This window comes from Pinus tabuliformis, chromosome 9, assembly GCF_031772625.1.
Source record: "Pinus tabuliformis cultivar Carrire ecotype Pingquan chromosome 9, CPIR1, whole genome shotgun sequence".
NCBI classification, from domain to species: domain Eukaryota; kingdom Viridiplantae; phylum Streptophyta; class Pinopsida; order Pinales; family Pinaceae; genus Pinus; species Pinus tabuliformis.
Window position 1 is genome coordinate 62,263,576 of NC_142307.1, and position 26,085 is coordinate 62,289,660.

The window sequence follows — 26,085 nt, forward strand, 5'->3', positions numbered from 1 at the left end:
CCCGTGGCAGGGTAGATACTACTTTAGAATCAGGAACATTTAGGGGTGTCATATTATTGGTAGTTGAGACAAGACTAGGGAACGAAAGCTGGTCTACAGTCACAATACTGCCATTGTGAGGGAAAGACATCACGCGAAAGAGTGTCGATACGACAGCTTTCATTGCATAAACATAGTCTCGTCCAAGGAGTAAATTGAAATCCAAGGGACCTCGAACTACCATAAGATCAATACAGACAGTTTTACCTTCCAAGGTAATAGAAAACTTAGGAAGAATCCCTAAAGGTTCACTGATGGTTCTGTTAAAAGCTTTCAGATTCTGCATAATAGGCGCAAGCTGAGGGGAACCCAAAGCTTTCCAAACAGTTGAGGATAAAATACTGACAGAAGCACCTTCATCTACCTGAGTACGATGTATGTCCCTACCACCAGCCTTGACAATGATTTGGAAAGGGATGGAGGAAGGAAGACGAGGTTCTGTCAGTCTATTCCAATCAAAGGAAAAGACCTCAGTGCTTGGAGGGGGTTCTGTAGAAACAGGTGAAATGCCCCCCGGCATAGAAGAATCTGATGTAACAAGAAGAACCTGAGCAGTATGAAGTTCACTCTCTAAATGGAAAGTGGGATCGACCGAATGTGAAATTGAATCGACCACTTGATCAACTAATTGATCATCAACCTGAGTGACATGAGTTTCACTCTCCAAAGGGAAAGTGTGATCGACTGTACTTGAATTTAGATCAATCACTCCGTCAGTTGACGGTAGGTTGGGAGAAAGTTTACGGTAACCAGTTGGAAATTCTTGCTGTGGAACAGTAAGGTTTTCCAACAATGTTGAGGCTTCATCCATGTGAGGGCAAATGTGAGTTTGATGACTCCCTTTGCATAACTTACAAGGAAACCTAACTTTACCCTTTTTCCCAGGAACCTGACTATCACTGGTTGATGGATCAATGGAAAGTTGATGAGATTTTTCTGACCAAACTTCCAAGACCTTTGGAATACCAGGACAATTGACAAGGAAGTGGTCACCCTTACAAAGCTTGCAAGGGTATTTGGGTTTACGATGCATGTCGGAATTTTCCTCAACACAACTAACACTTACAGCCATGGTTGGTTGGTTGACTTCTTTCTTATCTTGCTTCTTCTTCTTCTTCTTCTTCTTCTTCTTCCCTTTCTTCTTCTTCTTAGCCTCCTGGTTACTAGCATCAAGGCTTTTACCAGGCGAAGAGGAAGAAATGGAGGAAGAAAAATTAGGCGAAGAAGGTAAAGGGTCAACAGAAGGTTGGTGATGTTGAGATGGTGAACTCTGTTGAGGTGAAGCATCCGGTTGAGATGGAACAATTGGAGTATTTTGGGCCAACGAAGTTGAAAATAACCATATCGGTAAACCTATCGTAAATCCAGGTAATGACAAAGTAGCCATATAAGGAGGACCAACATTTCCAAAGTAAGGAAAAGTACTAGGATTCTCATTAGGAGGGGTTCCTAGGTTGATAAATTCCGGAACATTTGCCATTATATTCAACTTCAGTGAATTTTATTAACAATCTTAAAACTAAAATTAACAATTCACAATCCACACCTAACAATTAAAATTCACAATTCACACCTATGGTCTCTAAAAGTAAAAACAAACAAATTAACACGCGCTATCAAATCTAGGAGTCAAACCATACACAAACAGTAGCCTTCCGGACCGAAAACACTAGTTGGAGATGAAACCCAACATCGCAGAATTCAGTACAGAAGTGGCGGGTGGAACAGTTACCCCGGCAACCTGCTTAATGAATAGACTAGACCAAGTTCCTCCACTTTAACCGTCTCGAGTGAAGTGAACCCCCCAGAAAATCCAAGTGAGTATAACCGACGTCTGCTCCAGGTACAGTGGGACCTTCCCTCCACCGTCACCTCGGTAGAATCCTAAAGATTATGGTCACTAAGGTTACCAACAGCAACAAGTACACCTGGGGGAACAGTCTAAACTCCAACAGCACGCAAGGGCAGAGTATCAAGCTCAATCCCCTTACCGGCTCCTTGACAATAATCCAAGGTTTACCGATAAGTGACCCCTGGATCCTCAACAATGGTTAATCCGAGGTTTACCGTTTGTAATACGTGCGTGTTTGGCGTCGTTCCCAACGAGGGGGGAATGATCCCCTCACTGGTTCGGACACGAGCTCGTGCTTCTCCTTTAAGAGGAGCTTTCCCAGAGTGCAAATGAAACAGATGAATTTATTCTATCACAAGATAAACTACTTGTTTGGTTTTGCTGTCTTGGAGAGTTAATTACTCTCCTACTCCAAGACACTAGCCTAAGCTATGTTGGTGTTTCAGAGCCCTAGAAATGTAAAAATTACTAGATGAATTTTAATTAAGCGCTGTGTTATTAAGGTTGTTATTACTCAAATGGGTAAATGGAGATGAAACCAATGGTGTTATGACCCGACTCAACTGAATGCAATCGAATATGATAATGTAATCTTTTCAATTCAATGAATCCTAACTAAAGTAAGGAGAGAGTTTCCATTCACTTCCAACAATGCAAAAAATTGATCACTAAGAGAAAATATAACAAATTCTCTAATGCACTAATTTCATCAAGAAAAACTAATGCAAATCAATTCCAAACTCTTTTTTATTTTTATTTTTGTGTAAATTCAAATCAAAGAAAGCTGATCTAAATCTACAATTGATTTTTCAGAATGTAAACTATGCAATTGTAATCTATGCACAATTCACTTGAAAAGTATGCAAATGTAATCTATGCACATTTTTCATTCATATTCCGAAAAAGAGAATTCTAATTATGCAAATGTGATCTATGCAAGAGAATTCTCAAACACAAGACGATTCTAATGTAATCTAAGAACCAATCAAGTGCAAGTTGAGAAAATTGGGTGAGAGTTCCAAAGATCAAAACATAAAAACACTCAAAGGCGATTAACACTCATACACAATTTAGCCCCCCCCCCCCCCCCGGCGAATGAGGGGGAAATTTTTTTGCAAAAACAGAAGCAAAAAGATGCAAAATTGTGAAAAGACTGAGAGAAACCTCCAAGTAATGACCAAAGGAAATCAAATCAAGAATTTCTCAAAAAAGAGACTCAAAACACTCAATTGATGAAAGCTTAAAGCAGGAATGCCAATGAAACAAGCTTAGGTGAAGATCTTTGACAGGAGACTAATGGATCTGGGCAGTAAAAACTAAGAAAAAGCAAAATCTAAAGAGAAAAAATGCAAAAAATGGAATTTTCTCAAATTTTAGCAGGGGACGCAAGCAACCCGTTAGCACAGGTGCGGGCCCGCTCTGTGCACACAGCAAAAGTGCGTCCAGGGACGCACTGTGCAGCACTCAGAGGGTGCGTCCTACTGAAAAACTCAAAAAAAAACAAAATAAAACTAATCCTAAGCTAACCCACCCAGAGACAGAATCACAGAGCCAAAACCAGAAAAATAAACCAATTTTCTCAAAGCAAAGTTCACACAAAGGAAAAGACTTTTCTCATCAATGGAATCCCCAGTGGAGTCGCCAATTTGTCACACGGAATCAGTCAAGAGTGCGGACACAACCGACCTTCCTAGAAGTCTAAGACATTCTAATGACAAACAAGACAAACTAGAACTATCCTTCTCTAAACATGCATTGTGATATGAGAAATCAAGTGTTTCGTTCTTACCTTTGTCCAAACGCTGTTGTAGAAGTCCAAGCTTTGTTGATCTGGATGAGTTCCTCCTTTTCTCCAAAACCTACAATCACCAACAGTCAAACAATTAAATAGCACCTGATTATAACATAAAACAAAGCATATTCAACATATAGACCAAGGAGTACATGAAATAACCCATAAACAACAAGTTATTGAGAAGAATGGACCAATTTGCATTAAAGATAATCAAAAGGAACCATTACAACCTGAGCCTTGGTGTTGTGCAAGCTCCTTCCAGGGTCCACAAGAGTCTTCCTCTACTTTGACAAAGCTCACCCACTTCCAAATAGAACAAGCAAAGATGGCAATCTCTCCTCACAAGCTTCTAAATGGGAGTGCTAATTCCTGCAGCATTTACCCTTAGAAATGTATAGCTTTCAACCTCTCCTCCTTCTGGCCCAATGCCTGTATTTATAGTACTCAAGAGGAGGTTAATCAGGTCCACCATCAATGGGATAATCCCCTCTTTGGGTGGGATAGCTCCCTTATTGATGGGATAAGTTCCTCTTTGATAGGAGTGCATGAACCATCTGGAGGCGCCCAATACACGTCGAACAACCTTCTAGAATGCTCTAGAAATGACCACAAGTAACTTTTTAAAGATGAAACTTGCGCATTCTAACCTTTACAGGGGGACGCACCTGTCCCTTTACATACAGAGCGTCTTTGGACGCAGCTTTTGTGAACGTTGGGAGCGTCCCCGCAGGTAAGGTTGAGAGAACCTGCGTCCCCAGAGATAAATACATTTATACAAGACTTTTTCTCTTTTTTGGAGTTTGACATGGAGAGCAGAGGCATAAGACTTGCCTAAGAGGGTAGCATGACTGTTGATTGAGCCATACTAACTGTAAATAGTCATGGTGACATTTTTTAGTGTAACAATTAGAGGCTATAAAAAGAGTCATTCAAGGTCTGATCAAAGGCTATGCACAACATAGGAGGTTGTGAAGCATCCTGAGTGGTCAGAATGGGAACTAAGAAGAACAAGGAGGTCTGGAAAGAAAGAGAGATCTGGGAAATTGGAAGATAAAAACTGGGAACTAAGTATAGTCCCCAATGGAGTGGTCAATTCTTCTATAGGGATTAATGTAGAGGTGGGTGTGGATGAAATACCCTCTCGGATCTTCCTAATATCCAAGGCAGACTGTTTCATATCAGTTGCAACTGTCACAAAGAAACATACATATATCCATCTTAATGCATGATAGACAAAGAAAAGGAAGAAGGATTACCTCAGTCCTTGGTGTAGCCCTGCTGGAGAACTCAATATAGCAAACAAAGTGGAAGACCTCTCCGCTAACTCCTAGATCAGAATCTGAACATAGACAAGACAAAGCGTAATCCTACAACATATAAACCTTGATAATAAAAACATTAATATAAATGAAGATATAAGATAGCATGCATCTAATGTACTTATTAATTATGGAATCGAATCAACATGTAAAGAAACATGACATAGACACCATCAAGTAGACAACACAAAAACAGATCTATATTATTAGATAAAAGAAGAATGATTACAATCATATTGGCTATATCAAGCCTCCTCTAGTCCTTCAGCTCCTCTCTCTCTCTCTCTCTCAACCTCTTGGCAGCATAACAATACTAAATCTCTTGCAAAATTTCGACAACCATTTGACCTCTTTCACAATAACCAAGCCTCCAATATATAGATGATGAGAGGCTCGTCCTTGCCAATTCTTTCATAAGTTCCATTGGGCAAAAATCTAGGATGTTTCCTCACTTTATTTCTCTTTCCCTTTCCATGAGACTCTGTTAGGAATATAAATGTCCTTAGTTAGGTCGTAGTTAGATGTTTCCTTCTTTTCAAGTTTACATTTGAGTTAAAATTGGAGTGTTAGTTAGTCAACTTGGGCTTTGACCTTTGGAATCTCACAAATATTCAGTAACGCTTCCCTTTAGTCAAAACAAAGTGCTAACCTAGGGTCTAAAACCCTTGGCTGGTAGATGGAGAGCATTATAACTCTTCTTGTCTGTTTCTGGGGTGTGTTACCCTGGAAAGTAGACCTGTGATTTTGGTCTGGTATTTAGCCAATTTGTCTTTCTCCTCTAAGTTGAGGAGGTCATTTTCGTTTATAACATAATCTATGGATTCCATGACAAGCAATTGTTGTTACCTAAATTTTTCATGGACAAATATTTTGTTAAATTTTCAAATAGTATGACCCCTGGTTAACTTTATTTGAGTGGAAAAAGAAGAAACAGTTTATTTCCTTTCCTTTTAAATATTGGAGAGATAACTATAAAAAAATGCAACCCATCTTACATAATTTGCTCAGTTTTTGAATTCTTTTAATTTAAATGAAACAGAGTTTATTCATTGTTTCGAACTAGAATGAGTATTTTGATAGCACTTAACTACGATTAGATATGGAAACTTCTTCATGATGATTATAAAAGAAAGTGAAGAAATTCACTTCCATCCATTAAGAGACAAATAATTTCCTAGTCATACTGAAGAAGCCATTGTAGAAACAAGCACAAGCACAGGAGGAAGAAACAAGGAAAGAGGCAAGAATCCCATAGACCCTCCTCCAACCTCCACACCCTATAATTGTCCAAGTTCATGTTCAACTCAATGAGAAAATTACTACTTTGATTGGAAGGCAAAGCAATGATAGGCTCTTTGTTAGAAACTACATCACTACTGGGGGTTGAATCAGTTGTGAAGGAACTTATAAATTTGTATTCAATTAATTCAATGTTTAAACCATTCATAAAAGGAAGCATGTAAAGAGATATTAGATCATTAAACATCAACCAGAAACTAGAAACCATCAAAACATTCAACACAAGGGACACAAGTATTTATGGTGGAAAACCCTTCTCCCGGAAACAAAAAGCACCCTTGTTGCTATTGTGTTGCTCAAAATATTTTATTATGCTAAGAAAATTATTTAAATAGAGATTAAGTTAGCTACTATCAAATGGAGATCTCTCTCTCACGTAGATCTATGAACAACAATCTGCCATAAGCCACCACGACCAATGATCCTTGCCCATTACTCTTGAACTATTATACGACTCTACAGACTCCTATCTATTGCAAGACACCATGACCAATGAGCCTCGCCCAGTTTCATCTGAACTATCCAACTATCACTGGATGGTGAAAACGGCTCCCTATATTGATTTCACTAGAGGCATCCAACACCTCTCCTCTATGTGGTTCTCGTTTCATACATTTTCATACTAGAACCAAGAAGTTCTCAACATGAACACCACAACAAGAATCTCTTCAAGGCACCAATTAAAAACTCCAAAATAAGGTGAAACAAACAAATGCTTCATAAAATGATCTGATAAATGCATCAACAAACCCTCTCTACAATAATTTTTCTATCCAAAAACAACCAATAATCTGGAGAATAAACAAACTACTACTGAACATTGAAAGGATCAGAAATCAATCATTGGTTCATCTCCTTGCTCTATGCACAAAATGTTGGATGAAACATACTCTTGCTACCTGTTGCTACATCTGCAATTTGCTTTATAAAATTTACATTACAACTTTCACACTCTTCTCCACTCTCACACTCCCTCTACGCATCAAAAGAACCAACCAAAAGAACTCAAATCCTTCTTCTATTTATCATTTTCTGAGATGGTTAAATCACTAATTGTAATTCTGTTATGGATCCTTGCTCATACATTCTGGAAATGATCCAATACTTAAAGTATATCCTCATATTTGACTGAATCTACCACTATCATCATTGAATGGTAGGTATGTCCACTTTAACCACTTTCTAGAACATGGTTAAGGCTTCCTGACCTTCTTCATGAAATTTCTGAACACAAACCATCACCAAAACACTTAATTTACCTAGGATGCATGAGGAAGCTGAAGGGAAAACTCCCAGAAAGGGTAACACTCCCTTTGCTTTGTTGAACTGCATTATAATTCAAGCTCCCAAGCCATTTTCAGTGTTATTAACTCTCTATGGCCCACTACTAGCTTGTGTTACTCCTCTTTAAGCCTCCTTCCACATCAAATCTACCAATTCTACTTTGGGAGGATGCTTGAGACATCATCACCTCCTTTCTTAAGAAATATCCTCTCAAGAAAACAAGAATAGGTCTCACTACAAGGTCATCCAACTCATAGAAACATGGAATACATTAGGTAACTTTCATTAGCTCATCCATAACTTTTCCAACATCTCCAAAACCTACAGCATCACAATCAACCTATCCAACTACATCCATCACTTGTAGCAGCATCATCAAGCCATCAAATAGTCTCCAACACCTGTAGAAACATCTCCAAATCTTCCAACACCTATAGAAGCATCTCTTCAATATATGTAGTAGCATCTCCAACACCTATAGCAGTAACATCAAGTCATCCAACTACCTCCAACATTTGTAAAGCACCTCCAATACTTGTAGCAAAATCATCCTGTAACAAACCATCATAAACATGCCCCACAACCAGCTCTACTTAGCCTCCAAATCCTGCACTAATTCATGCCACAACCAAGTTTCCATCAATGCCAACCAACAATACCAACAACTTGACCAATACTACAACCAAACACTCATCATGAGGAGGACTACCAACAACATCATATTCATATAACACATATGACAAGCAACACCATGACCTTGTTGACATCAATTCCAACACTACAATGCCAAGAAGCTCCCCTAACAATCCCCCCCTTTGGCATTGATGTCAACCTCAATATAATATCTGACAACTAAGGTTGATCTCTATCGATCCAAATTCTCTCCCCCTTTGACATCAATGGCAAAGGTTCGTATCAAGAACAATGCCAATCATGTTTTGGATGAGAGAAATATCTCTTGCAAGATAAGCATGTAAAACAAGGAACTCAGCTGCCACAAAATATCTAACCAATGTCATGCAATCTCTGAATCTAAGCATGCTCCCCCTAAGCATGTAATGGGATTATAAACACGCTCTCTTTGTTGTTGTAGAAAAATATTTTTTGTGTCACTTTGAACTACAATGATGTACAATGAAGCACCAAACATATACAATTCTTCATGGAGTAAATACATGGTTGTGATAAGTACATAAGGCTCATATATGACTCCTTTACACCTATTATCATCAAATACTTCTATGTACCCAATTTTACATCATGCACCCAATGTAATGGGGCTACATCAATGATATAAAATATAATACATGACACTCATTAGCCCATACATAGCTAATTGAGACATTTTATAGTACATACTAGACACCATGGGTCTCTCCATGACCAATGCACCCGAAATATGAAACATTGATAATACATGGATTTTATAATCGCACAGAAAGGTTCTCTCCTCTATGCATGCCCAAAATATGAAACAACATGAGTACATGGCATATCCATCAAATACAAGGCCTCCATGATCAATGATATAAGCTTTATATATGTAACAACTACAATAGAATTACTATCCAAAACATATGCTAGTGCATGGCCACTCAACACCTTGATGTCACTATCCCAACAATGTAGATTGTGCAGTAATATCATGATAATCCACTAGCAACCGCCATGCTCCTCATAGACATTAGCAACAAAATCAACTGAGAACATCTATGTAGTAGTATGTCATTGAGGTAGCAACATTTACATTCTGAAAATCAATGAACTAATCATCAATGAAGCTCAACAATATGCAACATATTGTATCATCAACTCAAACCCCTAGTAACAAATCAAAAAGAAGCAGCAGCATCACTAGTAGCATATGAAACAATATGCATTGTATCTAAGAAGCATCAACAAGAACTATGCATCTGTAGCAACAATACAAGATTTGGAAATAGGCACCAATAGTAGCATAAACTCATCTTCTCCTCAGGGGAGAAGAAAACAAGCAGCAACAACATAAACCAACACATCAATAACTTGGTCCAAAAACATGTGCAACAATGTATTCTCTTCATGTATAAGTAGCAATATAAATTATCATGACTTAACCATATGAATGCATAATATCCAACACATCCTAGACAATAGCATATTCTCTCTCCATGCAACAACAACATCACAAATTATCCATACAAATACATATCAGCAGTAACATGACACATCTAGAATACAAAACATGAGCAATAAAGTGCATAATCTATATGAACCAACTCTAACACATCATTTGATCTCTATAGAAACAACATGTGCATGACAACACATGAGATATATCTAGAAATATCAATAATACCATATCACCACATCAAACTAGCAACATATATGGTAGCAGCATCAAAAACTAATTCAACATCTTTCTTGCAACAAACTCATGTCAAGTAAGAACAACAAGCTCCTCCATAGTGAGCACAATGCCAACAATTTGCAAGTCTATTAGGAAGCAGCAATGCTCCCCCTAGATGTGTGATCCTCCATCACACATTGACCATGCGCATAAGACAACCATGTGGTTTCCATGCCTCCAAAAACATCAACAAAAATCAACATGCAACTACTCTAAAGCTAACAATAAAACATATATGGTTGATCTGGATGATGATCAATTGAAAAAGAAATTGATTAGAAACGAAAATAACACTTCAAATCTCAGGCATTCCCCCTGAAAACATGAATCTATTCCTCATATGGATGCACCTCCAAATATTTTAATGCAACTCAATATGTGCTATATGCTCCCCTAGAGACCATGTAGACCTTAGTTTTCGATGGGATTTCCTTGTTGCTCCTTTCTCCTCCAAATTTCTTATGTTGATATTCCTTCTTTTTATGTGATTGGCCTTTCATGTTCTTGTCTCTTTGATTGGATCTCCTATAACACATGGAAAGCTTGCAATCCTTGGACTTATGGCTGGTATTGTCACACACAAAAGATCTTATGTGACAAAGGAAATTGGGAATTGGTTGATATCTTTTGTTGATCTGATTTCTATTCCTTGTATGTGCCTTGCAATCAATAGCCCAATGGAAAAAATCATTGCATGAGAAACAATAACCATAAAAAGGACAATTATACCTTATTGACGGTGATATTATTTGCATGCATGCTTGAGGTTACTGCTCCTTTGGCTGCTCCTTTTGATGAGAGGGTATGATCTCTCCACTACTGCAAATTGTTGCTACATGTCCACATATTCCACAGCTAAAACATCTCCCAATTATAGTCTTGTTCTTTGGCCTTATTCACTTATTATTATCCTTCTTGCATGACCATTGATTCTACTTTTTCTCACTACTATTAGTTGATCCAACAATTTCTGATTTGCTTGTAGATGCTTGAGAGCTATATTTGAACCTCTCTAATTCCTTCCGTTCAGAAATTGCTTCAACATTTAATATTTGATACTCATCCTCCAATTCATTGTATTGCTTCTTCATTAGAATTTCAATTTTCATTCCTTCTTCCAGCTGAGTTTTCAAATCTGAAATTTCTTCTTTGTAAGAACACTCCTTTTCATCAAAAAATTACAATAAGATCCATTGATATTTATTTTTAGTTCTCAGCCTTTTGATCTCTACTTCTAGTCCCATTATCCTAGATTGATCTTCATCTTTTTTATTTATCTCTTCATGTTGTCCCTCTAGATCAATACTTGGTTCATCATTTCTACCACCAATGCTTTCATCTTCATCATATGATTGAGTGGTGCTTACATTTTCTTCTTGTGAGGAGACTTGATGTGTCACTACTATAAATGTGGAATCCTTTGCATTTCTCTCCATTTCTGAAATCTACAATTTTCCTCCATAATACAAATTTTGCAATTTTTCCAACATCTCTTTTACAGTCTCACAATGCTTCACATATAGATTATTAGATCTTGAAATTCCATGAAAAATAATCTCTTTAGCTTTATCACTAAAATCACCCTTAAATCCATATTCCACTGATATTAAAATATTTTCATCAAGGGACAAAAAATAGGAATCAAATTTCATCCTCCCAGTTGCAAATTTACCTTCATGAAGTATTGGAACTCCTTGTTGATCCATTTCAAAAAAATTGCAAAATTATGCCAAAACTCCCATATCCACTCTCTAGCAATCAAGTTGCAACCAGGATCCTTGTTCTGATACCAATTGTTGGATGCTAGATCATTATTGAGAGGGGGGATGAATCAGTAGTGAAGGCACTTATAATTTTTTCTCCAAGTAATTAAACCTTTAAACCAAGCATAAACTCACCATAAACTAAAGCACAGATCATAACATAAAACATCAACTAGAAACCATGAACATTCAACACAAGGGACACAAGTATTTCTGGAGGGAAAACCCTTCTCCAGGAAAAATAAACACCCTTGTTGTTGTTCTGTTGCTCAAAATATTTTATTATGCTAAGAAAATTCTTTACATAGAGATTCAGCTCACTACTATCAAATGGAGATCTCTTTCTCATTTAGAACTATGGACAACAATCTGCTAGAAGCCACCACGAACTACAATCCTCTCTCGATTACTCCTGAACTATCATACGACTCTACAGACTCCTATCTAATGGAAGCCACCACGACCAACAAGCCTCACCCAGTTTCATCGGAATCAAAACTCCAAAATAAGGCGAAATAAACAAACGCTACATAAAATTATTTGATAAATGCATCATCAAAACCCTCTCCACAATAATGAATATGCCTACAAACACCTAAAGCAAAAAAACAATAATCTATAGAATAAACAAGGTACTAATCAACAACAAAAGGATCAAAAGTCAATAATCGGTTCATTTCCTTGCTCTCTGTACAAAATTTTGGTTGAAACATACTCTTGATACCTATTGTTAAATCTACAAACTGCTTCGAAATTTATGCATTACAACCCTCATAGCTTGCACACTTTTCTCCACTCTCACACTCCCTCAACACATCAAAAGAACCAACCAAAATAACTCAAATCCTTCTTCTATTTATCATTTTTTTGAAACTTTGTTATGGATCCTTGTTCATACGTTCAACAAATAATCCAATACTTTGAGTAGATCCTCATCTTTGACTCAATCTTCCATTATCCTCATTGAATGATAGGTATTGTCACTTTAACCACTTTCTAGAACATGGTTAAGGCTTCATGATTTTTTTCATGAAATTTTTGAACACAAACCATCGCCAAAACACTTAATTTACATAGGATGCGTGAGGGATCTAGAGGTAAACTCCCAAAGAGGGTAACGCTCCTTTTTCTTTGTTTAATTGTGTTATAACTCAAGTTCCCAAGCCATTTCCAGCATTAGTAATGCTCTGTATCCCACTTTTATCCTACATTACTCCTCCTTAGGCCTCCTTCCAGATGAAATCTACCAATTTTTCTTTGGGAGGATTCTTGAGACATCATCACCTCCTTTCTCAAAAAATATCATCTCATGACAACAAGCATAGGTCTCAGTATAAGGTCATCCAACTCATGGAAACATGGAATACATTATGTGACCTTCATTAGCTCATCCATAACTTGTCTAACATCTCCAGACCCTGCAGCAGCACAATCAAATTGTCCAACTACCTCCAACACCTATAGAAGCATCTCCTCAACATATGTAGCAGTGTCTCCAACACCTGCAACAACAACATCAATTCATTCAACTGCCTCCAACACATGTAAAGCACCTCCAATACTTGTAGCAACATCATCATGTAACAAACCATCATAAACATTCCCTGCAGCCATCACTACTAAACCTCCAATCCTACACTAAGTCATTCCACAGCCAAGTTTACATCAATGCCAACAAGACCAACAAGCTGACCACTACTACAACCAAACATTCATCACACTCATCATGAGGAGGACTATGAACATCATAAGATTGACATAATACATATGATCAGAAACACCATGACCCTGTTGAAATAAATGCCAAAACTATAATGACAACAACCCCCCCCCCCCCCCCAACACACTTAAGTGGATGATACAAGGAAGATACCCTTCTCAGATTGACCCCTCAAAGGTCACATATTGTTTAGTTAACTAAAGTTAAAGGTTCAAAGGAAACATAGAGCATGGAAGAAATCATGGATATTGAAGTTGATAGTACTATGTAACATGATTGGGTTACAACCCACATGATCAAGGTGGCTCCAGAAATTCTCAAGATTTAGAAGTGACTTTGGAAAAGTTCAAAAATAAAATTCACTGGATTGAAGTGGAACTAGGGTTAGATCAAAGATCTCAATGCAAGGTTTCCAATGATGTGAACAACACCTCAATCCAAGTTCGTATGTGAAAGTTATGTCTGGTCAAAGTTTTGGTCAAACTAGGCCCAGTGGCAGCCATTAACGAGGCGACAATTTGACATTTACAGGTGCATGTATTTTGGCCTCCAGAACGAGCGAATTTTTCACTTCGTTAATTTTTTTGGTGACCCTAAAAACTGAGTGGAAACATATTTGTTCAATATGGCTTATATGGCAAATATATATATATATATATATATATATATATATCGGTTGGCAGGCCACCAACCCCACCAACTGAATGTCATATTGATGAGCCTCATCATTGGGTAACTATATGGACCTTAATACACCTCCTAGCTTATTTAAATAAACTCTTCTCATAATTCCTTACATATTTTGATTATATTTTTCTTAATGAGATGAGTAAAACTGAGATGTTATGCCCAGTGGACTAATGTGCATTGATTGTAGGTTTTTAAGAGAAAATCATGGAAATTTTGGCTAATTAAGGGTAGAAACTCGAATGAGACAAGGAGGAGAGATTGTAGGAGATAGATCCTCCTCATTTACTCCTCACTCATTTGAATATTCCTCCATCAAATCACACTAGCTTGGAGTTGCAAGCAGCCGAGCCATGAAGATCAAAAGGCAGCCGAGCCAGTGACAGTTAAAGAGCTAGTTCATCTTGAGTTTGGGAGCCAAGCCTCCCTAGATTTAAGGAATTCATTGGAGACTTTAGTTGTATAAATAAGGAGGCCTAGAGCCTCATTAGGATTCAAATTTTTGATGTAAAAGCACTAAGCATTTTTCGAGTTCAAGACTTGTGGAAGACATTGTTATGTAATTTTTTGATTTGATAATGAGAATGAGAATTTCCTTGATCCAGCACTGAGTTGACTCAGAGGGTTGAAGCTCTTGGGTTAGGGCCCAACCCTAGCATCAAAGTCTCCTCTTCCTATATTTGTATTCTTAGTTGATTTCATAGATTAATGGTTGAATTGTCTTTAGCATCATTTCATTGCAAGTAGTTGTGGATTTAATTAGTTTTCTTCCATTTGTGCATTGCTTCATCATTATCAAGGAATATCAAAAATCTGATAGTAGGTAGCTTTGGCCTCACTCCTCCCTTCAGGGACCATGGTTTGAGGAAAGAACTCCTATGAAGCACCAAAAAGATAGAATTCTGATTTCTTATGGAATTTAGGGTTTTCTATTACTTAGGACAACATTTTACTAGTTTTTAGAATAGGATTTAATTGTCATTTCTGATATCTTCAACCTTGCACTAGATCTCCTAAAGGTTTCACATTATTCTGCAAGTTTTCCCATGCATGAAATAGGCAACTAGATAATAAAATTATGTTTTTCTTTAGTTAATTGAATCTTTCTTGTTTGACATGATTTATGGATAAATGTTAGTGATTGATGCAGTGCAGGAGTTTCAGCAGTACAGAGAGATTTCATGACCAGAAACCCCATCCTAGCCTCATCCATCTATGATTATCACTTTTTCCACTAAGTCCCTTCACCAAATTCATCATTCCATAAGAATACTTCTCCAAGCTTGTTGAGCAAATCCAACCATCTCACAAACTCTGTTTTGAGCTCTGAAGGAGTCCTAGGCACTCCCTTGCCTCATTTATCCCACCATTCACCTTCCCTAAGCCCTACACCACCTTCCAAATCCCTCCTCTTGCTCTCGGTTGTATCCTGTAGGAATACAGGGGATCTTGTAGGAGCATTAGGACATCTTGTAGGAGGCATTAGGACATCTTGTAGGTTGACCTATAGTGGCCTGTTTTGAGGCTGAATTGTGGAAAAAGCACCTAGGAGGATAGGAGAAAACCCCTAGTTTCCTCCCAAGCCATCTGATCATTCACCATCATCCCTAATCAACCTGCCACATCACCAAGAGAAGTTAGCATTCACATTTTCACACAAAAAGACAAAAAGGAAAAAGAGTTATTCTGTTCATTTACATGCACAATAGTAGAATGTTTCGATGTTTCAAATTGCATGACTAGGATGGTAGGATTACACACATGTTAACTTAGCATTATTTTTAAGCAAAGCCTCTTAGCAATTAGTTAGATGAATGGTGTGTTTAAGAATTTGATTTCAGTCTTTTCCTTACTACAGTAGACAAGAGTTCATTTAGTGTAAATTTCCATTTTTCTTCATTGGTAATCAAGCTTCTTCTGAATCAATAGAAGGCTAGTTTGAGAAACCATAGTGGTCTATCGCCATCTTAGTAGTGACAAAGAGCAGACCCATTACATCTACTTGTGTATACAACACTATCACCTCCAAGTTTGTATGAACCCCGAGTTGATAAAGTAAAGTTGGTAGCCCTAGGAGTTGCAACATTCTTGCTGCAATACTAGTGCTCATCACACACACACATATATATATATTCAAATATATGGTGGGTGGGTCACCAACCAGTGGACCCACCCAACAAGCTAATGTACTTATATAATGGGTCAGAGGTATTCGAACCCATTAGGCTTGTCGGCCCACCTGCCCATCAACAGCCCCACATTCCAACCTTAACACAAAAACAAAAATCATCGTAACAGCGCATTATTCTGAGCCATGGGATTCGACCCCGGGCAGGCTTGTAACCAAACAATCCACTTGCCAATGGCCCAAGAAGCCTCACCTTGGTCTGTCCGTCTGGAAGCTTATACATAACCCAAACATTTCCATTCAATGGGTAGGAGGAGGGTGATCCGACCAGTGGAACCGAGAGGCCGAGTTGCAGGCAGAACCAGGAGAACACCAGGTCGGAATTGCGCCTAGGCAGGCACAATCTTCAAGAAATATTCCTAGGGAATTTTGGGAGTATCTTTTTGTAGGGAATATTGAGGGAATCTAAAGATTCCTTAGAGATCTAGAAGTCACTTGCTCATAACAAGGTCAAATTTATAGTCGTTTGACGTGATTTCAGGCCACGAATCTAATAGTGATGTAAGTTTCTGCATATGATCTTTACATTTTAATTCCATGCCAAAAAATGGAGGTATAAGGGTCATTTATGTAATTTATTATAATTTGATTTACTTTTCCATTTAATGAAATAGGCCTCCCCACATTGAGCATTTCCCGAAAACATAGCCCACACTGGGTGAAATCAGTTATCACATTGTCTTGTGCCTTGGATCTCATGGTTTATTTTATTTTCTACTTCATTCATGTGTTTATGCTATTTGGTTACATGCTATTTTAGATGCAATTTTGTATGCTTGAAGTAAACGATCTAGATCAAGTTTGCTATCAAAGAAGATCTTCTTGAAGCAAGTTGCATGAGTGAATTCTAACTAGGAACAAGATCCAAAGAGGAGAAGGAAAACTCAACTCCTTTGATCCCAAAGTGGGGCATGCAACACAAATATGGAACATGGAATATGAGGAAGCTCAAATGGAGGAAGAGTGAAATTATCTCAATATATTCTTCATCATGGTAGAGAAAGTTAACAAGTTGTTTACAGAATATGAGAAGAAAATCAAGCCTAAGAAGAAAGAACCGAATGAGAATGCCTCGTAAATCATGAAGGTGTAAGAGGAGAACCTCCTCAACCACCCTCTCCATCCTCTAGTGAAATTTCTTCTTCTTCCTCTTCTCATCATTCTAATAGGCATCATAGGAATGCATCTAAGAAGCCATTTTTTAAGCTAGATGTAAAGTTTGATTTGCCCACATATAGAATGTAGTGTAGAGAAATTAAACAATTGGATTAGACAAATTGATATTTATTTCTAGATTCAATAGATCAAAGAGGATGAGGCCAAGATCTAATTAACATCTCTTCGGCTAAGTGGCATCGCTCTTGTTTGGTGAGAGATAAAGTTGTAGAAAGACAACAAAAACTTGGGTAATCTCCTTTCTGCTTAGTCCAATTTTATTTCTGCATTAAAATATCAATTTTATCCTTTGGGTTATCGACAAAAGGCTTTAATGGAATGGAAATATTTGAGAAAAGGAAAGGGTCAAAATGTACAAAGCTTCACAGAAGAGTTTAGGAAACAAGCTTTGAATTTGGGCATTTCAGTTGATTCACCAGAAACTGTAACAAAGTATATTGGTGCTTTACATAGTTACATCAAGCATTCTTTGTTATTATTTGAGCCTACTACTATTGATGTAGCCAATGTGAAGGCCATTCACCTTGAAAGCAGGGGTAAGAATGATAAAGAAGATCAACCCAAGAAATCATATTTCAAACCTCAAAATGGCAAGTTCAAAGGAAAGGGAAAGGACAAGAAATAAACTATAACCAAGAAGGAGGAAGGAGAAAAGCAATCTTGCACACGTTGCAAGAAGGAAGGCCATGATGATGAAAGTTGTTGGAAGTTGCATCCAGGCAGTAAAACCAAAGAGATTTGGTGGAAAGAACAAGAACAATATGGTGGAAACTGTATAGCGGGACCTTGGATCAAACTCTGTGATGAGACAAAGATCAAAATAGTTGACATACAAGGTACTCTTTCTCTTCATGCTAATGAAAATTATAAATTGCATCTAAGTACAAGTTATTCAAATGAGTCTCTTGTTAATGAAAGAAAGTGGATTGAATTATTCCATGATAGAGTCATAATGAAACATGCTAAAGTGGAAACTTTGTTTGATCTGGGTTCACAAGAAAATTTATTTTAGAATCCTTGGTTAAGAAGTTAGGATTAGAAACCAAGCCTCATCTGAAACACTACCATCTTGGTTGGGTGTGTGATAAAGCTAGTTTAAATGTAACCAAATAGTGTAGAGCTATATTTGTGATCACATCCAAACTAGTAGATTAGGGTTATCTTGATATTGTACCCTTTCGTATGTGTATGACAAGAAAGCAGTTTTCTTTTGCCATGAAAACAAGTATCATCTCACGAAAGATGAGGTGGAATACATTGTTAGAGATCATCGTGCCAGAATCAGTGCTAGTCTTATAAGTGCAGGTTAGATGAAGAGATTGATAAATTCCAACAAAGGGTGCATGCTCATGGTTGTGAGAGAAAAGGATGCAAAGACATATGAATCTTTCCAAGGTTGTGATCCCACTCATAAAAAATAATTGTATGAAATTTTTTCTAACTATAATGGGTTTTTTAGGAACTGAGTGGGTTTCCTCCAAAGCATGAGATCCAACATGAGATTCACTTGTAGCAGGATGTTCTACCCAACATTGGTATGTACAAGTTTTCAGCCATTGATATGGAGGATATAAAGAAGCAGGTGCAGGAAACATTGAACCAAGGGTTCATAAGGCCAAGTTCTTCTCCATGCGGTTCACCTTATGTGTTGATTCCAAAGAAGGATGGCACATGGAGGATGTTTGTGGACTACAGAGCACTCAAAAAAATAACGGTGAAGAATCAGTACCCTCTCCCTCACATTTATGATTTGTTAGATCAATTGAAAAATGTTGTTTATTCCACAAAATTGGACTTATGCAGTGGCTATCATCAAGTCAGGAATGCAAAACAGGATGTATGGAAGACTAAATTCAAGGAAAAAATGGGGTCGTTTGAATGGTTGGTGATGCCATTCAGACAATGAAATGCTACAGCCACATTCATGAGGGTGATGAATGATATTTTCAGACCTTCTTGATAGTTTTGTACTTGTGTATCTTGATGACATTATTTTTTCCAATAGAACATGGGAAGATCATGTGAGTCATGTTAAAAAGGTGCTTGATGTTTTCCAAAAAGAAAAATTGTATGTCAAAATGTCTAAGTGTGAATTTGGTAAGACCTCTTTGATTTACTTGGGTCCCATTGTCGGAGGTGGACAATTAAAAATAGATCCTTTTAAAATTGATGTGATTGTAAAGTTTCCTAAACACAACAATGTTACAGAGGTTCGTAGCTTTTTTGGTGTAGTACAATACTGGAGAAGGTTCATTGCCAACTTCTCTGTCACTACATCCCCCTTACATGCATTGAAAAGTGTAAAGAAAACATTTCAGTGGGGAGGAAAGTAGAAGAAAACCTTTGATACACTGAAAGAGAAGATCACTACCACACTAGTTTTGGCCTTACCTCACCTCCAACAACCTTTTGAGATTGATACAGATGCCAGTGGGTACACCATGGGAGCAGTGTTGATGCAGGAAAGGAAACCTATATGTTACCATTCGAAAACATTCTCCTAAGTTGTTGTGAACTATCCCACATATGACAAGGAGTTATATGCCTTGGTTCAAAGCATGAATAAGTTGATGCACTATTTGATTGGCAAGGAGACCATCATTCACACAGATCACCAACCCTTGCAGTACCTCCAGTCACAAACCAAGCTTCAACAAGCACGTCATTTCAGATGGATGGGATTCCTCTAGTAGTTTCACTTGGTAATAAAATACAAGAAGGGAACTAGAAACAAAGTGGCAGATATGCATTCTCACCCTCCTCTTTCTACATCTATAGTTTTTCAAAATGCTCCTTTAGATTTTGAAAGTTATGTTGAACACTATGATGATTACGATTATTTTAAGGAGATTTATGCAAAGCTGGCTCATGGATTGCAAGTGAATAATTACCATTTGTAGGGAAAATTGTTGTACCACCTTGGAAAACTTTGTATCCCCACCAATGAGAGAATACATGTAATCAGAGAGGCACATACCTCTCTTGTGTCAGGTCATTTTGGTGTAGGGAAAACTTTGTGTCATTTGCAGAGGTTGTGTTATTAGCCTCAAATGAAAAATATTGTGACTCAATATGTAAAGGGATGTTTTTTGTGATGAGTTAGCAAACCCACTAATAGAAAATTGGGGCTATACACACCACTCCTTGTTCAAAGTCGTCCATGGGAAAGTGTGTCCATGGATTTTGTTGGTAGTTTTCCTTTTTCTAAGAGAGGTCATGACTATTTGTATGTCATTGTAGATCAATTTAGCAAAATGTGTGTCTTAATGCCTTGTAAAAATTAGGTCACTATAGAGTAGACTGCTCATCTCTTCTTCCAATTTGTATGGGTCCACTTTGGGTTTCCCACATCCTTTGTGTCTATTCGAGACTCTCGCTTTCTTGGAGAGTTTTGGACAAGTTTGTGGAGAATCATGGACACCAAGTTGAAGAGAGCACGAAATTTCATCCTCAGAATGACGGACAAATAGAGGTTGTCATTCACATAGTGATACATTTACTCCGAGCAAGCAACTTCCCTATGTACAACATGCATACAACTAGGTAATTCATTCATCAACTCATAGCTCATCGTTTGAGACATGCTTTGGATATTTTCCAAAGGATCCCTCAGACATGGTCTTTGGGAGAGATGAAGATTCCAGTGGGAAAGATGACAGGGACAAAGCAAGGAAGTTCATTTAGCGAATTCAGATGATTCACCATGCAGTGTAGAAGCAATTTTAGAAAAGTCAATCTCAATACAAAGATCGACATGAAAAGCACCAATTCCAAGTTGGAGACCTGGTGTGGCTCCACATTAGCAAGGACAAGATGAAAGGGGAAGGAAAGAAGTTGAGACCAATTCGATATGGCCCATTCACTATATTAGAGAAGATTGCAAACAATGATTTTTGCCTCAATTTTCTAGCATACATGTAGATGTACTCAGTGGTGAACGTTGAAAACTTGAAGCTTTATGCATCTCCTTTGATCATGGACATTGAAGAGGTTGGATAGGCTCCTATAGTGGACGACTTTGCACCCGAATACTTGGAAACGCTACATGAGGATATAATTTTTGATAAGAGGACTAGGAATTCACAATTAGGTGACATGGAGTACCTTCGTATTGCTTTCAAGGGAATGCATTCAAGTAAGGCCCGATGGATTGAAAAAAAATAAAGTGGGGAAGAAATTCCCTCACTTTCCAATTGACAGATAAAAGCTTTTGGCATCCCAAAATCTCATTAGTGGGGAGGAATGATCTAGGTGGCTCTAGAAATGCTCAAGATTTAGAAGTGGCTTTGGAAAAGCTCAAAAATTAAGGTCACTGGATTGAAGTGGACCTAGCATTAGATCGAGGATATCAACGCAAGATTTCCAACTACGCAAATGGAACCTCAATATGAGTTTGTATGTGAAAGTTATGGTTATGGCTGGTCAAAGTTCTGGTCAAACTAGGCATAGTGGCAGCCACTAATGAGGCAACAATTTGGCATTTGCTGACACATGGATTCTGGCCACCAGAACAAGTGAAATTTTCACTTGGTTAATTTTCAAATTTATATAAAAATGGGTTGGCAAACCATCAACCCCACCAACCGAATGTCATATCTATATATATATGGATATATGGTGGGTAGGCCACCCATCGGCGAACCCACACAACCAACCTCCATATGCATATAATGGGGTTAGCGAGATTCAAACCCGCTCGGCCAGCTAGCTAGCCCACCCACAGGCAACCCCACATTTCAACCTTAACACAAAAACAAAAATTGTCGTAACATCACGCTATTCCAAGGAGTCGCGAGATTTGACCCCAGCCAGGCTCGTAACCAAACAAGCCACTTTCCAATGGCCCAAGCGGCCTCACCTTGGTCTATCTGCCCGGACGCTTATAGATAACTTAAAAATTTCCATTCGGCGGGTAGGAGGAGACAGATCTGACCAACAGAACTGGGAGACCAAGTTGTAGGTCGAACTAGGAGCGTGCCTCAGGTCAAAACTACGCCTAGTCGGGCACTATTTTCAAAAAAGATTCCTAGGGAATATTGGGAGAACATTTTTGTGGGGAATATTGAGGGAATATAAATATTCCTTAGAGCTCTAGAAGTCACTTTCTCATAACAGGGTCAATTTTATAGTCGTTTGACATGATTTCGCACCATGAATCCAATGGTGATGTTCGTTTCTACAACTGAGCTTTGCATATCCAATCCATTCCAGAAAATGGAGGTATAAGTTTCATTTATGTAATTGATTGTAATTTGACTTCTGCTACCATTTAGTGAAAGAGGCCTCCCCACATTGAGAAGGGCCCAGAGACGTAGCCCATGTTAGGTGAACTTCAAGATCAAATTGTCTTGTTCCTTGGATCTCATGGTTTCTTTTGTTTTTCACTTCTTTCATGTGTTTATGCTATTTGGTTACATGCTCTTTTATATGCAATTATGTATGTATCCATGAAGTAAAATATATGGATCACTACATGGCTGAGAACTAGAGGATAATAGAAGAAATTGTTGAAGATACAACCACTTTTAAAGATCACCCTGTCACCTTATAGAATGCAAGTTATGACAGAAGTAACATGAAGTTAAGAATTGAGAGGTGAAGGTTCAAAATAAAATAGTTACTAATCAAACTCAAATGCATGTTGATGTTTCATATGTCAGAGTGACTAGGCTCTTGAAAATACATCAGACTATAGGAGAAGGATTGGCTCATTTGGTCACCGAGCAAGAAGCAAAAACTCTAATATTAAAAAGAAGAATAAAGGATCTAGAAGAAACTCTCAGTATGGTCCCTTTGTTTATGACCCTTGTTGCCACAGAATCATCGATAGAAGTTGTATCCACCCTGGGGACACCTCCCAGGATCATAAAAGTGGCCCACCTCCTTGATGGAGTTAAATATTATAGTGTTAATAATATTAGTAAGAGATTGCAGATTATTGAAGATGTATGAGAAATAGGTTCCAATTTAATAAATTTGGCACAAAAAATTTCCTCCTTTATTGACTGAATTAAGAAATACCTCGAAAATTATCGACATTTTGTAAATAATGAATTATCTACCTTTATTCAAAAGGTTAGTTCACTCAGCGAGTTACGTAGATCATAACAGAATCTCTTTGGACCTAAAAGACTGAAGAATATTCAAGCTATATGGTCAATAAAAAATAATATACTAGAGGAGATTAGTTCCAAATGCAATAAAATTAATGATAGAAGAAATCATATCTTTCTCAAGGCACTTAAATTTGTTGATGATCTACATGGTCCTTGTATGATAAGATATTTTGAAGGACATCGTGAAGGATGAGTTGAATGATGTAAAGGAATAAATGGGGTCAAAAGTTGATAATATATTTTTTTTTTTGAAGAATAAACTAAAAATTGGTTAGTTACTTTTGTCAATGTAAATAAAGATCAATTTTCCCTAGTTTCACAATTGCAAGAGGACGCCCAAGAAATCAAGGAGAAAATATTTAATTGGCATGTAAAAATGGATATCACAATTCCTCTAACGAAATATTACATAGAAGAATGGTTAAGGAAGACACTCCAAGGAGTCATTAATCCTAGATAACTATCAAACAATTATTATAACGACTGTATCTTCACTAATAAAGGGCAATAAATACTTCAGCATGGAGATTACATCCTTCCACATTTTGTGAGTATTTTAAATTCTCGAAGCATTCCCTTTATTCCTCCCAATATTTGATCATTCAAATTTATTGATTGTAGTCTTCATCATTTAAGTTGATCCCTAATTGTAGTTCTTCTTTTCTTCCATGTATCTTATTTATCTTGCATTTCGTAGGAGCCCAATCCCAATCCCCCTTGAGATAAATGCCTTTAAAATGTGATCAAGTATTGATATTTTTTTTAGTTCCCTAAGCATTAGACATTTTCAAAACTTAAATTTGTAATACTTTTTGAATCTCACAAAGAGATCCTTTTCGGGAGAACATTTCATTTGTGGTTCAAAAACTTGTTTAAATTTGTATAAATCTCTTGACTTTTTCCCCATTCTCTTTATTATTTTACATGAATGAAATTATTCTATAGCTCTCTAATATTTGAACTTTATTATCTTGTGTCTACCCTTTTGATATGATTCAATCATATTTTCTTGTTTTGATGGAATGGATGGATATTTTACTTAAATTTTAATCTTTACATCTCTTACTATTCGTTTCCTTACATTCTTGAAGAACACTTGATCCACTTGTAGGTGCATATGTTAATATTTTAATCTTACTTCAAGTTATTAGAGTTTCTTCATAAATGGGAGTAACATCTCTCTAAAAACATAGATTGACCTGAACTCAGGCCCTAGAAGGTTGAATTTTCCCTTAACTAGAAAAACTATCAACATTTTATTACTTTGTTTAACTGATTGACAATTCCTTCAAGCACATCTACATAGCTTTTAGGTTTTTATGTATTTGACTTGTTTGCACTTGATTCTCCCTTGACAACTTCATGATAACTAGTGCATGTTTTAATAAAATGGGATATTTGGAAACTAAGTAAATTATCCAAGATCTCAAAACTTCTTCCAAGCTTCCAATGATAATTTGCATTTTCATGATCATTCTGAAGGAAGCAATCTCAACTTCTAGTTTCTCCCAATGTCTTTCCTTTTCTTCCAATTGTTTTGTCACCACTTCTTTAATTTTCCTTGCTTATTCTAATTGAGTTTTAAGGACGACAACCATTTTCTCTATTTCATAAAGATTGTGATCCTATATCCATACTGTTGCAATATCTCCATCTAACTTTTGTTTATTGTTGTGAGTCTCTTTATCTCTTCTAAGGCAACATAGATATCACCTTGAAAATATTTCTTATCTTCAGTTTCCTCTTATGAATTTTTCTTCTTTTCTTAGTCATATTTATTTTGTTGAACGATAGTTTGAGCATTCATGATTAGAAAAACATTTTCATCATCATTTCCTTCATATTTTTCATATGTACATCTAGAATAAGAAAAACCTTCATTACCACAATTGAAAGAGAGTGGAAGATTATGTATGCCTTTATTGTCTCCTTTCCAGATAGATTGCATTGCATTTGATTTCTCTTTTTAATTTCCCAAGGACATGAGTAGGAATTCTTATTGATCATCATCAAATGCATCTTCATCACTATATTTTGATAAGTTTATATCTTCCTTGGAATATAAACTTTTCTTCTTGTAAGATCTTCCCTATTTATGAAATTTGCCTCTATTTCTATGTTCTTTTACATTATTACTATATTTTGAATTTCATGGAAATTTTGAAGCTAATGGCATATTCTATCACACTTAAAACATTTTAATGGTAGCTTACATTTATATATGTTGTATCCTCTTTTCATATTTTTCATGAATTTAGCCTCCTCTTCATATGACTCTGGGTTGAAGTGATCATGGTCCTTGTGTCCTCTTGTTTTCTTTAATGATTTGAAGGCCACTTCCTTTAGTCTAGACTTCTCTTTTCCTATTCTCATCTCATATGCGGTGAGTATTCCATTTATTTCATCTATCTTCAAGTTTTTGAGATCTTCTGTTTCTTCTATAGATAAAACTTTTGGA